The sequence below is a fragment of the Lactuca virosa genome, chromosome 5, assembly GCF_052849685.1.
Source record: "Lactuca virosa cultivar CGN04683 chromosome 5, Lactuca_virosa_CGN04683_v6, whole genome shotgun sequence".
Classification (NCBI taxonomy): Eukaryota; Viridiplantae; Streptophyta; class Magnoliopsida; order Asterales; family Asteraceae; genus Lactuca; species Lactuca virosa.
In genome coordinates, this window is record NC_136430.1 from 51,995,009 (window position 1) to 52,010,897 (window position 15,889).

Here is a 15,889-nt window from a genome sequence, read left to right on the forward strand (position 1 = left end):
ATTTCATGAATGGCCAAAAGGAGATGATAGGGTGTAAAGATTCAGCAGGTTGATAAAGCATGTTTCTATGTCTTTGACAAGCATCACACTTTTGTGCATGTAAGAAAACATCCTTTTTCATTGTTGTCCAGTAGTACCCTATCCATAGTATTTTGGAGCATTAGGACCTGCCCTCAATGTGGTTGCCATAATCTCCACCATGTATGTCTTTCAAAACTTCTGCAACTTCATGATCTTCCAAACATCTTATATATGGACTCACCATGGACTTCTTGTATAACTTCCCTTGGATCATCACAAAGAGTGACACCCTAATCTTAAATGTTATGTTGCTTCTTTCTTCTTTTCAGATCGTGCCATTTCAGAGGTATTATAGAATTGTTTCAATCCAAGATCTCAAGCATCTCATAGGATCTTGATTATTTGGATCAGGATTATCATCGTCAGGATCCAGACGAGGGGGTTAAGGATTAGGATCCTCAATTGTTGTAATGTTGGCCATATGATCATGATCTCCGGGATCCTCCAGTCTTTTAAAAGGATATCCAGTTATCGAGATCATCACATGGATTATTGGGATCCTGGTCTCTGATGGGACCCTAATCGAAGATCCTATATTAGCTAGCACGTCTGCTTCAGAATTGTATTCTCTAGGAATTTGGTTTAGGCTAAAAGATTCAAATTCAGAGGTTAATTTTCTAAGAATTTGAAGGTTTGATGCTAGGCTTTCACCTTTAACTGCATAGGATCTATTAAAATGGTTAGTTATCAATAATAAATCGACATATACCTAAAGGTCCTTAATCTGAAGGTCCTTGGCTAGCTGTACTCCTGTGATCAGTGCTTTATACTTTGCTTCGTTGTTGGTTGCATCGAATTCGCAACTAACTACATGGGGTAGAATGTCCCCATGTGGCGATTTTAGTATGATCCAAATGTCAGTTCCTCTTTGGCTGGATGCTCCATCCGTGAACAACGTCGATTTTCTAAAGTTTCCTTCTTCTAAAAGTTGTCGAGTTTCCATTTCCACTTCGGCTTGTAGATCATCACTAAAGTCAACCACAAATTTTGCCAGTGCTTGTGAATTTATTGCGGATCTTGGCTCATAATTTATCTCATATGTACTTAGCTTCACTAACCACTTAGCCATCCTTCCTGACATTTCAGGTTTTCTCATAACATTCTTAATTGGATAGTTAGTTTTTACATGTATGTTTAGAGTCTCTAAATAATGTATTAAGTTAGTAGAAGCTGTAACTAGTGCAAGTATTAGTTTTTCGATATGAGAATACTTGGTCTCAAGATCCAGGAGACTTTTACTTACGTAGTAAATAGGATGTTTGTTGGGGTACAAAGTTTTCCATGAATGACTTTGTAATGTTTGACTTTTGTAAAACCCACTTGCATGTGGAGTATTAGCCTTGTGACACATGAGAGATAGAGAGTGAGAGAGAGACATGTAAACACCTCTATAAATAGTGGGTTCATACCACTTGTAGAGGTGTGCTTGAGAGATGTAAAAGTGAGTGTGTAAGTGTGTGTTATTTATGTAGTCTAGATCTAGATCCTTTTTGTGTAACACTATATACAATCAATACATCTCTTGAACACCCAAATCACCATGTTCATTGTGCAATCTTTAATTCCGCATGCCAAACCATGTTCTTTATGTAACTACAATTGGTATCAGAGCGGGTCTTCAAGATCAAGGTGATTTTTGAAGAACGATTCTCGGTTTGGCAACTTTTGTCACAATTGAAGCAATTTTGGTGAGTGTCTCTCTATGATCTCTCTTAATTTCATTGAAATCGTGCGTTGCGTTCTTGATTTGTGATCATTTGACTCGTTGGATCAAATTTTTCTTGAAAAACCCCATTGATGATCCAATAATTTTTTTTTAAGATGAAGCCCAGCCAAAATCAAAATCAAATTTCTGTTTATGTTCATTAAATCTAATATTTGAAGCACAAAACAATGGTTGTTGCTTAATTGTTGTTCATTTGTGATTCGAGCCCAAAGTTAGATCATCTACTGTTCATTCAATAAAAATTATAAGCCCAAATCTGAAAATTCATTACTGTTCACTTAATTGAGCCCAAATTTCTTTTGTCCGAGATAATCGCTGTTTTGAGCCCAATGAATTGTTAATTCGATTCAGTCAATATCACTGGTACCCAATGCTTAACTTCGTTGTCTGCTTCTATGGTGGTACGTCTTTATGATCAAAGCGAGTTTATCAGTTGATCGTTTATTCATCGATTGATCTTTGAGATCCGATTTTGTGACAACCCGAAATTTCTATTGTGTACAATCATTCACTTCAATAGAAGTCAGAACTGTTTCTGCTAACTTTTAAGCTTTTTGGAGTCAGTTTGAGTGTTTTAAAGCTTAGTACTTCAAGAGATAACTGGAGAGAGGATACCCTAGGGTTTATTGTGTATCAATAAAGTCTTAAAACTCCAAGAGTTTGGAGTTTACGGCCCAAACATGGTGTTTACGGCCGTAAACTCTAAGGAGTATAAATATGACACTTAGTGATTTTTATCACTTTTTCACATTTTCAAGACTAGAACTCGAAATCCTCTCAAGTATCATTCGATTTTCCTTCTTGATCTTCAACTTTGTAAGTGTTTCTTGCCTTAATTAGTTGATATCCTTCATCATCTAGTGATCTTACATGATTTCATCCATGAAATCATTCCATTTGTGTAGATCTTCAAGTGTTCTTCATTTCACAAAGAACACCAAGAACACACACTAGTGTTCTATATTGTAAGTACTCTTACCTTAGCTTGTTATAGGATTGATACACTTGTTAAACAACTAGAAAACACAAAGAAAGACAAGATCAAAGGTGTTTACGGTCAAGACATGTTCTTGAACCGTGAACCCTAATGAAAGGGCCATTGTGAGCCCTAGTCCCTTACTAAGCCTTGGATACTAGTCCAGATCACTACCTTGAAGTGTTTAGGACCATAAACATCAAAAAGATCAAGAACCATTAGAGTTTACAGCCGTAAACTCATGGAGAAATGGTCCATGGGCCGTAAACTCTATAAAGTGGTGCAATGATGCCACAATGACTTCCTAAGGCTTGGACTTAACTGCAAGATGCTTAACCTTGACTTAGAAGACCTTAAAACACCAAATGGTAGAAGTTACCATGGGTTTACGGCCGTAAACCCATTGGGACCGTAAACCCAAAACCGTAAACTCATGAAGAGTTTACCCTTGGACCGTAAACTCAAAAGCTAAGCCCTACAACCCTTAGATGAAATCCTTGGTGCTTATCACACTTGAATCAAAGTGTCTTCCATGTTCTAGGGTGTCTTAACTTGATTAATTAGTTGTTAAATGACTAATTGGATACATATATGTGTATTATATGCTAAATAGGGTCATTGTGTGTGTTCAAGCCTCCACTTGACACCTAGCACCTTATCCACCACCTCCATCCAAACCACTCACTACAGGTGAGTTCATACCCCTTAATCAACCTTTTAAATGATTTTAAATGCTTTTATGGGGGGGGGGATACAAGTTGAAACATTATAGTTATTATATCAATCACATGTGATTAATAACTACCAAACAAGTGGATTTCTTACTTTTCAAATTGTGTTATCAAACAAACTACTTCAAACTGTTTTACAAACACTTTTACATGTCAAATACTTCCTATTCAAACTCTTTTAAACTTGTACTTGTCAAATGCATATCTATATAGATATAGTTATATAAGTAGGATTGAAAGGACTTAGGACTGATAGCTCGCCTTGCTTCATGTTCCTTGTTTGGTTGTGGAATTAGGGTATTGGTTATTTGTGTTGGGTATAGTGTCTAAGTCCATAACTTTATTTGGTATGTACTTGACCCGACCCGGCATGGTCCATTTGGGTTGCATGGCATTGCAATACTTGGATAGACTAAATGAGAGAATAAGGCACTTATGATTATTAATATATTATAAGTTCTAATATATTAATAATAGTATTATTTAATTAGTATTGATAAAGCATTAATCTAGTATTAATTTGGTGATCAAAGTGAGACTAATTAAATATATAGGGTTGATTAAGACAATCATCAATTCTTTTATGGTGGATTAATGATCCATGGTTTATGGGTTTGGTTATAACCATATGGAGCTCCATGGATAGTCCATGGGAGTTACAAACCCATGGGTCATGACAAATCAAGAGTCATGACAATTAAGGGCATTCATATGTAAACACTAATTATGACAACACTATAAAAGGAACCCTATGGCTAGCAAAATGGTGACCTAGTGGACCTAGTGTTACTAGAGAGGGCATAACCGATTTTGAGGCTAAGTGACATTCTCTCAAGTTATTCTAAGTCTTGTGGTGTTGTGTGAAGCATTTGAGGCACAACATTTGGGGTGCTAGGCTCACAAAGTCTTGAATGAATCCAAGCAACAACAAGGTATGTATTTCTACTAGTTTTTATGTTTTATGTAATCCCCATGCCATGCTAGTTAGGAAATAACCTTGAAAAAGAAATTTGCATGTATATAGAGAAAACATAGATTCAAGGTTATTAGGGTTGCATGTACACTTAGGAAGTGTTAGAATGCTTAAAAACCCATCAGTGGTATCAGAGCCCAGGTTGTTTTCTGTATACTTGATGCAAAACTGCATAAAAAATCGAAAATTCTGTACTCTGACGACTGAACTCGCCGAGTCCATGGGGAGGACTCGCCGAGTCCATGAACAAATTCATCCTACTCGACGAGTAGAATAATGCACTAGGCGAGTAGGAGCGTGCTGGGCAGTTTTTTCGAGTTTTGTTGCTGGAAATGGATTAAGATCATTATCCCAATCTGTTTTGGACTTGTAAAATCTGTTTTTCAAAATGATAATGATTATGTTAACCCATTTTACATGACTTTTATCAATTTTCAAGTATTGTATATGTTTATATGATTCTCTTGAAATTGCTAGACATGAATTTGTGTTCATATGAGTTTAGAAGATCATAGGAATTATATGTAACCTCCATGTATGTTTAATTCATGATCTTAATGGCAATGATGGTGTCCATAACTTGTCCTCAAGTTATGGATAACCAAAAGTCACTTCTTTAAATTGTGATTAAAGAACTAAAGAAGTTTCATAAAATGAAGAGTCTTCATTTTATGAACCATTAAAACTCATAAGTTACAAATTGAAGAGACTTGGAATAGTTTCAAATCTTGCCCTCAAGTTTTGGAATTTGAAAAGTCTTACACTTTAATACTTTAACTCCAAATTAAACCTTAGATTTTTAAAAAGGTTTAAAAATCAACACTTATACTATTATTATAATTTTATTATATAGATATGTATAAGAATATGTCATTCTTACCGTTAGTAGACCTCATTCACGAAGCCGGTCTATAAGGGGGGTATAAGGTTGTTGCCTATAAAATGGTGACTTAATGGGTGTCCACTCTCACCCACCGCTTCCTTGATCGGTGGAGGGTCGTTAGCCGAACGGGTAGGATACGATTTTAAATAGTTGTTAAAAGTATAATGAATTATAAAGTAACTATACATTATAAATTCCCAATCTTAGTTACTTTAGGAAAATGTGAAATTGGTGCTAGCCTATAAAATTACACTTTGTACCTTACAAAGTCGTTAGTGGAGCGTGTGTGGTTAACCGGCACACTAACATGGACTAGTAAGAGTGGCAAAGGGTAACTTGACCTTATTATAGATCGGTGGAGCGTGTGTGGTTAACCGGCACATCGATTAGGTAATATTGGTGAGGGTACCAAGTCAATTTGTATGGTTATTCACACCTTGTTTGTGATCCTCGGCATCCCAGTCACAAATTTGAGAGGGCACAATCGAGATTCAAACATGCCATTGAAAACTTCAATGTATCTCAAAAGATCTAGGAGTTTCAAAACCAATAAAACCTAATAATAAAATATTTCGTTCTTATGGTGGAAATTGGTAAATCGTCATTCACCTACCTTCAAATATTTTATAGTATGGATTACGGCATCCCTCTTCCAACTATAAATAGTTTGTTGGATCCTAGCCTTAATATTTCATTTGGGTGAATTATTAAGGATTCCTAAATCTAATGAAACTTGTCTTTCTTTCCTTTCAGATGTCTTCCAACAATGCTTCTGGCTCAAACCCAACAGGCTCCTTTTCCCTTATGAACTTGTGTGGTAAGGTCATCTTTGATGGATCCAATTTCAATGAGTGGATCAGAAACATCAGAATGATTACCTGCTATGAGGCCAAAGAATATGTCCTCGATAGGGAGCTTAAGGTTGTGAGTGAAGCCACTGCTACTCCTGAAGAGTTTGTGGAGTTTGTTGCACATGAAAAGGATGCTACTAAAGTAGCATGCATTATGATGGCAACCATGACTCCTGAACTTCAAAAATCCTATGAAGATTTCTACCCCTATGAGATGCACCTGGATCTGATGGAAAGGTACCATCAGAGCGCGCGTCAGGAGAGGTATGAAATCATCTCCTCCATGATAACCGCAAGGATGAAGGATGGTGAACCCATCACCGGTCACTTGCAGAAGATGCAAAGGTTCGTTGACCGGTTGCTGAAGCTAAATGTTGACTTTCCTGAGGAAATGGCGATTGACATCATTCTCCATTCCTTACCTCCAAGTTATGATCAGTTTCGTATGACTTATCATATGAACAAGGAGGAAGTCACACTTAGCAAACTTCAAGGACTCTTAAGGACAGCTGAAAATGGCCTTAAGGGTAAAGCGGTTGCTACTTCTACTCCTTCAACAGCCCCTGTTCTGGCTATTGGGCAGGGAAAGGGTAAGAAGAGGAAAAGCCCTTCGAAGGGTACCAAGGGTAAGACTCTTGATGGTTCCTCTTCAAGTGGGACAAAGAAAGGTCCCATTACTCCTTCTTCAAACCCAAAGGAAGCACAGTGCTTCTATTGCCAGGATAAGGGACACTTCAAGCGAAGCTGCCCTAAATATCTGCAAGATGTAAAGGATGGGAAGTTTAAACCCACCCATGCAGGTATTTACACAATATTGTCTAATAACTCATCTAATGCTAATTCTTGGGTGCTTGATACAGGTTGTGGTATTCACATCTGTACTGATTTGCAGGGACTAAGAAGAAGTGAGCAAGTGGAGCACGGGAAGATAAACTTAGTCACGGGCAACAGGAAAGCATCACCTGTTACCAAGATAGGAGTTTATTCTTTATTGCTTAATAATGGGTTAATGTTAGATTTGAATAAGTGTTGTTACTCGCCCGAAATGGCGAGAAATATTATTTCTTTTCATGGCTTGTACAAACAAGGTTTTTCATTTTCATTTGATAATAAAAATGGTGTTGTTAATGTTTATTACAATGATGTATTTTACTTTAAAGCATTACCTTGTGATGGTGTATATGAAGTCGTGAATGTTGTAGACAATCTAGGAAATAATGTGTTGTGTATTGATTCTTCAGATAGCTTGGATAAAGCATCCTTGTGGCACTGTCGTCTTGGACATGTTAACAAGAAGTGCATAGGCCAACTCCAAAAGGCTGGAGTCTTGGAATCATTTGACCTCAAGTCAGATGATAGTTGCGAGTCTTGTTTACTTGGAAAAATGACAAAGTCACCCTTCACAGGTACTTGTGATAGGGGTGAAGGTTTGTTGGATCTTGTACACACGGATGTGTGGGCCCTTCAGAGTTGCTACAAGGGATGCTAATCGCTATTATGTGACTTTTACTGATGATTACAGTAGATATGGATGTATTTACTTAATCAAGCATAAGTCAGAAACCTTTGAAAAGTTCAAAGAGTTTAAGCAGGAAGTGGAGAATCAATTGGGCAGGAACATCAAGATGCTCCGTTCCGATCGGGGAGGAGAGTATCTTAGCATTGAGTTCCTTGACTATCTTAAGGAATGTGGGATTGTCTCACAATTGACACCTCCCAGAACACCACAGTTGAATGGTGTAGCTGAAAGGCGCAATCGAACCTTGCTGGATATGGTTCGTTCCATGATGAGTCGAGCTTCGTTACCAATCTCTTTCTGGGGGTATGCCTTAGAGACTGCCGCCCATATCCTTAATCTAGTCCCTACTAAAAAGGTTGCCAAAACACCTCACGAGATGTGGACTGGGAAAGTTCCCAATTAGGACCACATCAAGATTTGGGGTTGTGAAGCTTTTGTGAGGCGTGAGACTCATGATAAGCTTGAACCTCGAAGTGAGAGGTGTATTTTCATCGGCTACCCACAGAGATCCTTTGGTTACCTCTTCTACAGACCCAGTGATAATGTGGTCTTTGTAGCAAGAAGAGGAGTCTTTCGTGAGAGAGAATTCATAAGCCAAGGGGACAGTGGGAGGCAAATTGACCTTGAAGAGCTTCAAGAGTCAAGTGGTGAAGGAACCTCAAATGCTATCGACCAACCTGAGGAGGAAACTCCTGTTGATCCGATAGATGAGAATGTACCTCCAAGACGTTCCACTAGGGTGAGGAACACACCTGATTTTTATTATGGTTATCACATCACCACTGAAGGTGATACATTTATTAGTGATAGTACACTAATAGATTTGGATGAACCTAATAATTACAGGGAAGCCGTGGCAGGCCCTGAGTCTGCTAAATGGAAGGAGGCTATGGACAGCGAGATTCAGTCCATGTATTACAATCAAGTTTGGAACTTGGCTGACAATGTACCAGGTCGTAAGACAATTGCGTGCAAATGGATCTTCAAGAAGAAGACCGACATGGATGGGAAGGTACATACTTACAAAGCGCCACTGGTTGCGAAGGGCTTTACTCAAACTCCGGGAGTTGACTAAGATGAGACCTTCTCACCGGTAGCTAAGATTAAGTCTATTAGAGTATTGTTGGCCATAGCTGCATTTCATGATTATGAAATATGGCAAATGGATGTCAAAACCGCTTTCCTTAATGGAAATTTGGCTGAGGATGTTTACATGGCTCAACCAGAGGGTTTTGTTGATACAAGATACCCTAATAGAGTGTGTAAGCTTGATAAATCCATTTTTGGATTGAAACAAGCATCTCGCAGATGGAATCTTTGCTTTGATGAGAAAGTCAAAGAGTTTGGCTTTTCTAGCAGTGAGGATAAGTCTTGTGTGTATGTCAGGGCTAGTGGGAGCATACTTAGCTTCTTGGTGTTGTATGTGGATGACATACTTCTCATAGGAAACGACGTCCCAACCTTGCAGGAGGTTAAGTCCTGGCTTGGGAAGTGTTTCGCTATGAAGGACCTTGGAGAAGCTGCCTATATCCTAGGGATAAGGATATTGAGAGATAGGAGTAAGAGACTAATTGGACTTAGTCAAAGTACTTACTTGGATAAGGTGCTGAAAAGGTTCAGCATGCAAGAATCCAAGAAAGGAGAATTACCAATCCAGATGCCAAGCTGAGTAAGACTCAGAGTCCGAGTACAGAGGCTGAGATAGCTGAAATGAGTCATATACCATATGCTTCCGCTATGGACTCGATCATGTATGCTATGACTTGTACTCGCCCTGATGTGGCTTTTGCTTTGAGCATGGTCAGTAGATATCAAGGGAACCCTGGCAAGGCACACTGGACAGCGGTAAAGAACATTCTCAAGTATCTGCGGAGGACTAAGGATTGGGTCCTTACCCTCGGAGGCAGTGATGACTTGAGAGTGGAGGGATATAGCGATGCTAGCTTCGAGACTGATAGGGATAATTTCCGCTCTCAGTCAGGCTGGGTCTTTATCCTAAATGGAGGGGCAATTACTTGGAAAAGTTCCAAGCAGGAGACAGTAGCTGATTCTACTTGTGAATCAGAGTACATAGCAGCAAGTGAAGCAGCTAAGGAGGCGATATGGCTAAAGAACTTCATCGGAGACCTTGGAGTTGTACCAGCTATAAAAGAGCCAATGGAAATTTTCTGTGACAGCGAAAGTGCGGTTGCTTTGGCTAAGGAACCGAGAGATCACGGGAGATCTAGGCACATTGACAGAAAATACCATTTCATCAGACATCGAATAGAAGAAGGACTCCTCGTAGCTAAGAGGGTATCATCAGATGAGAACCCGGCAGATCCCCTCACGAAGGGACTGAGCAGGGTTAACCATTTACAGCATGCGAGGCGCATTGGGCTGAAGGATGATATTAGTTTCAATAATTAGATTCCTGAAACTTGTAAAATGTAATTGACATTTGATGATAAATAAAAGTTGTTATTTATTTATGAGTAAGGTGTTACTATCTTGTGTTGATTGTTTACTATGTTTCAATTTTGCATGTTTTTACTTCCAGAATAATTATGTTATTATTCAAACCATCCACAGTCAGTCAAACTTTGGAAGTAAGTATTGATTTAAGGCTGTCATGAATTTGGCTTGTATGATTTTCTAAAAGTGCTTTGGACAATACAATGGTTGCTACAACATTCATGAGTACTCATAAGGGCTGAGTATTGGATCCAACCCACGCTCACTTGCATCACTTCATGGAATTTATCTCGAGTGATCGTGAGACGGTAATATCATATAAATCTTCAAACCTAGAGATATGAGTTGTTGACTATGAGTTGGTTATTCATTGATTGCACGAACACGCATTGGTAACTCGATGTCATAAAACGTGCCTTTGTGAATAATTCAACAAGTAGTTAGTACAAGCATATCAGTCGAAGTTTATCTGTTCCTTCTAGAAATAGAAGCAATATTTGGGCCCCTCGATGATTTGGTTTTGACTTATGTACCGGGACCGGTCAGAACCAAATTGATGTGTTCAATTTAGTTCTATGTCGAAACAAATCAGAGATCGAGAAACAAATGCTGGACAATAAGTAAGACCATGTTCCATGTGTTTGTCCGGCTGATATCATGAGAACAGAGGATTATATGATCACTTATCTTAAATGGCGTATCATCATCATCTCAGTTCCGAGAGACTTTGAAAGAGCTACGATTGCTAGTCGGATTTTGAAGTCATATTTGCAAATATAGTTATTAGACTTATCCAAGTGGGAGACTGTTGGATATAGTGTCTAAGTCCATAACTTTATTTGGTATGTACTTGACCCGACCCGGCATGGTCCATTTGGGTTGCATGGCATTGCAATACTTGGATAGACTAAATGAGAGAATAAGGCACTTATGATTATTAATATATTATAAGTTCTAATATATTAATAATAGTATTATTTAATTAGTATTGATCAAATATTAATCTAGTATTAATTTGGTGATCAAAGTGAGACTAATTAAATATATAGGGTTGATTAAGACAATCATCAATTCTTTTATGGTGGATTAATGATCCATGGTTTATGGGTTTGGTTATAACCATATAGAGCTCCATGGATAGTCCATGGGAGTTACAAACCCATGGGTCATGACAAATCAAGAGTCATGACAATTAAGGGCATTCATGTGTAAACCCTAATTGTGACAACACTATAAAAGGAACCCTATGGCTAGCAAAATGGTGACCTAGTGGACCTAGTGTTACTAGAGAGGGCATAACCGATTTTGAGGCTAAGTGACATTCTCTCAAGTTATTCTAAGTCTTGTGGTGTTGTGTGAAGCATTTGAGGCACAACATTTGGGGTGCTAGGCTCACAAAGTCTTGAAGGAATCCAAGCAACAACAAGGTATGTATTTCTACTAGTTTTTATGTTTTATGTAATCCCCATGCCATGCTAGTTAGGAAATAACCTTGAAAAAGAAATTTGCATGTATATAGAGAAAACATAGATTCAAGGTTATTAGGGTTGCATGTACACTTAGGAAGTGTTAGAATGCTTAAAAACCCATCAATTTGTCCGAAGGTCGTTTGAAACTTAGTTATATATTATGTATATGTATATAGATATTAATGTTCATTCTTTCATTTCAATACCTTTGGGTACCAAAGGTATACCAACATGTTCATTTATACAAACAACATTACTAGTAAACTATAATAGGTATATAGTTTAGGAAGATACAATACTATTATTAAAACAGTGAAACATACAATGAGTCAGTTCATACATGAGTCAATACACACTATGATGAGAAACAAACCTAACATACAGATAGAGAACACTATGATGAGAAGCAAACATAACATACAGATAGAGAATACTATAACGAGAAACAAACAATAACATACAGAGAGAACGTACATACATACTAGACAGAGAGAACATACATACATACATACTAGACAGAGAGGACATACAATACAGCTAGTACATACAATACATATACAAGTACATTACAACAGTTATGTGAGCCACGTAACGGGGCATGGCATCACCTGTCATGGCTCGTTTTGTATCCAGAATCTCCTTAAATGGGGAACGTTGAATTTGCGTATAGATCTATACTGGATTGACTATCCTACACCTTGATGCTCGCTACAGTGGGACTTGCAAGTCTACGGGTGCCAAATGTCATTTCTTCCGATGTCTTTCACCGTCATGTTTTTAGTCGGTAGTATGGTACAGGCAGATCACATGTTGCTTTAAATAACATATTGGTTTAAGGTAATTAGTACAGCAGTAGTTACTTAATACAACACTACAGTACTTTCTTATTTCCCCATTGCATTCACTTTGTGATCTTCACACAATAAACAGCAATGTAAAAACTATATTTTTGGTAAATGATAGTCACATTTGGGAAAATACACATTTTACAATAAACAAACATACATTTCATTTGATGCCTTGGTAGAAGGCTACGTTTAGTAGAAAATATAGGATTTTCTAGGAGATATAAACATTTACAAACATTTACATCAAGTACATATAAACATTTACATCAAGTACATACAAACATTTCATACAAACAAAGACACTAAAATACTTATGAACTCACCAGCTTTAAAGCTGACAAACTCTTTCAAAATAACTTGTATTCTCAGGTCATCAATAGACAGGTACCGATGCCAGGCTTTTGAGAAGATGGAGCATTTTCAAGACTCATCTCATATTTTGATTTACATTTTTGGTGTCTTATAAACTTTACAGAACACACTTGTATGAAATTATATTATTAATGCGATAGATGATGTTGTTGCTTATTTACTACTATTCATTGTTGTGATACTGAACATGACGTCCTCCACCCCTGAATGTTTCCGCCGTTCCGGTTTTGGGGTGTGACAGATTTTTATCTCATCATTCTTAATAATCAATTGTTATTGATTGTTAATCTGAAATTAGAAATCGATTTCATTTGATTTGTTGTATGATGATATCGGTTTTTAGACTCAGAAATCGGTAAATGATTCATTGATCTTGATGAAATTAATCGAGAAATGTTGAATATGTTTAAGAACAAGTTGAATATTCTCAATTTGATCTGAAAATCGATGATAGATTTATGAATTCATGTTTACTAACTGACGATTTAAAAGTCAAAGCTTTATAAAAAGTCAAAATTGAGTTTGGTTTGCTGATAATGTCGATCACTTGGGTTTCATATTTGAAGATTAGGAGTCAATAATTGATTTTGAAGGCTTGATATCGAATTTGTTTTGGTTTGATAGCGATTGATGGAATTTGATTTCAATGTTTCGAAGGAATGGTAACAGTGAACAGATTTGTGTGTTATATGGTTTGAGTCAAATGACTTGGATTCGATGTGTAATGCTTGAAGTCATCGATCTGATCGATTTCTGTGATTCGGCGTCGAGTATTGAGGATCGATTTGGTGTTTGGTTTGAATACAGGGATCGATTTAGATTGGAGTCGATCTTGATTGAAAAGCGAAAGTTCGACGGGTTATTAAAGGGCAACGATCTAATGGTTAAATTGAAAAGCGAAGAATTGGAAATCGTTTGATGAGTCTGAGTTCGAATATTTTTGTTCCAGTGTGGTCTATGGATTTGGGGTTAATGATAAAATGATTGCACGAAATTGAGTTTGGTTTGGGGACGAACGAACCTTGGATTGTGAACGAATGGTCGAATGGTTGGACTGGAAATTTGGAAAGATTGTTGTTTGATGGATCTAGCAAATGGATTTTAGATTCTAAGGGTTCCTGGACGATTATTGATTTTAGGTTGACGATTTTCAACTGTGAACTGGGTTTGGAGTCGATTTTTGAATGTTTGATGAAGATTCTTGAATGAAAAGCAAAGTTAATGTTGGAGTCGATCAATCGAAGCCTTGGTTATATGATCAGTGGGTTGGGGTTGGTGTTTTGGATTAATGAATAAAAGGGAAGAGTGAATGAACGAAGGGTATGTGGTCAATGAACGAAAAACGATGAACTGTAAGAACAATTTTGAAGATACGATGGGTCGATTCAGAGGTTGGATGATTAAGAGGTTACTGTTCATTAAAAGGCTTCGAATGCCTTCGAATTCGTGTGTTTGGGTTGCCTGATTTCGTGTGAATCGAGGAAAAAGAAAGAAATGTTTCGAAAATGGTCCTTGAAGATTCGCATGTTTGTCACATGATAATTTCGTACGAATGGCAAAATTTTCGTATGTTTGGACGCAAAATTTCGTATGTTTGGAATAGAAAAGTAAAATTTTCGAATTTAGTCCCTCAAGTTTCGAATGGTTGACAAATGGAAAAAGGCTTCGTATGAATTGATCAAAATTTCGTATGTTTTGTTCAAAAAGCAGAATTTTCGAATTCAGCCCGTAAACTTTCGAATATTTGGCAACCTCAACAATTAATTGAAGTTTCGAATGTTTGACACTTTTCACCGAAATTCGAAAATTTTTGAAGCTTCGAATGTTTGGGACAACTCTTCGTATGTTTGGGACAACTCTTCGTATGTTTGGAACACAAATGGCAGAATTTTAGAAAATAGTCCCTGAGGCTTCGAATGTTTGGCGTTTCATCCCCAAATTCGAAAAAGGACTGTTTTTGCTGAAAATTGAAGAAAATGCATTTCAAGCCCCTGCAGTTTGTGCAAATTGACGCTTTCTACCCAGCTTTGGAAAAGGGGGAGGGTTTTGCATATTTTGCTGTTTTGGGCGCACCGGGTCACTGCAGAATTTTGAAATTAACAATTTCTACCCATTTTTGAGAAATTTTGTCAAAGGCGATCCGTGAACGAAGCTAAAAATTCAATATTTTTTGGATTTTCCGGATTGAAGCACAAAGTTTATGCCACATGTTAAGGGGGAGTTTTGACACGAAAAATTCCGAATAGAGCACGTTCTCTTTCATTGAAAGTTTTATAATCAATTTTCTATTATAAAAAAGGGGAGAAATTTATATGGAAATTCGAACTTGAATTTTTCATATTACGCGGATTTGAAGACCGAAGTGATCTTGAAATTTTTTGAAGCTTACGAAATGATGCAATTGGAAGTTCAAAAATGATTTATTTTCGAAATGGGTTTGGATTTATTGAAGATTTTTGTGGTGTGTTTTTATGCTAAACTTTTGGTGATCAATTTGGAGTTTGAGAAGCTCGTGTCATTCGTTGATGCTCGGTTTGTATGGTCTCACATCCTAGAGCCCAAATTGGAGAATCATGGAAGAATTGAAGATTGAAGTTCGTTTCGACATGTGTCACCCTTGAGTCTCAGATCGCGTAGTTGCTCGATTTTGGAAGATTTGAAGTGGGTCATTCATTCCTAACTTTGAGGGGGAGAATGTTGGGGTACAAAGTTTTCCATGAATGACTTTGTAATGTTTGAATTTGGTAAAACCCACTTCCATGTGGAGTATTAGCCTTGTGACACATGAGAGATAGAGAGTGAGAGAGAGACATGTAAACACCTCTATAAATAGTGGGTTCATACCACTTGTAGAGGTGTGCTTGAGAGATGTAAAAGAGAGTGTGTAAGTGTGTGTTATTTATGTAGTCTAGATCTAGATCCTTTTTGTGTAACACTATACACAATCAATACATCTCTTGAACACCCAAATCACCATGTTCATTGTGCAATCTTTAATTCCGCATG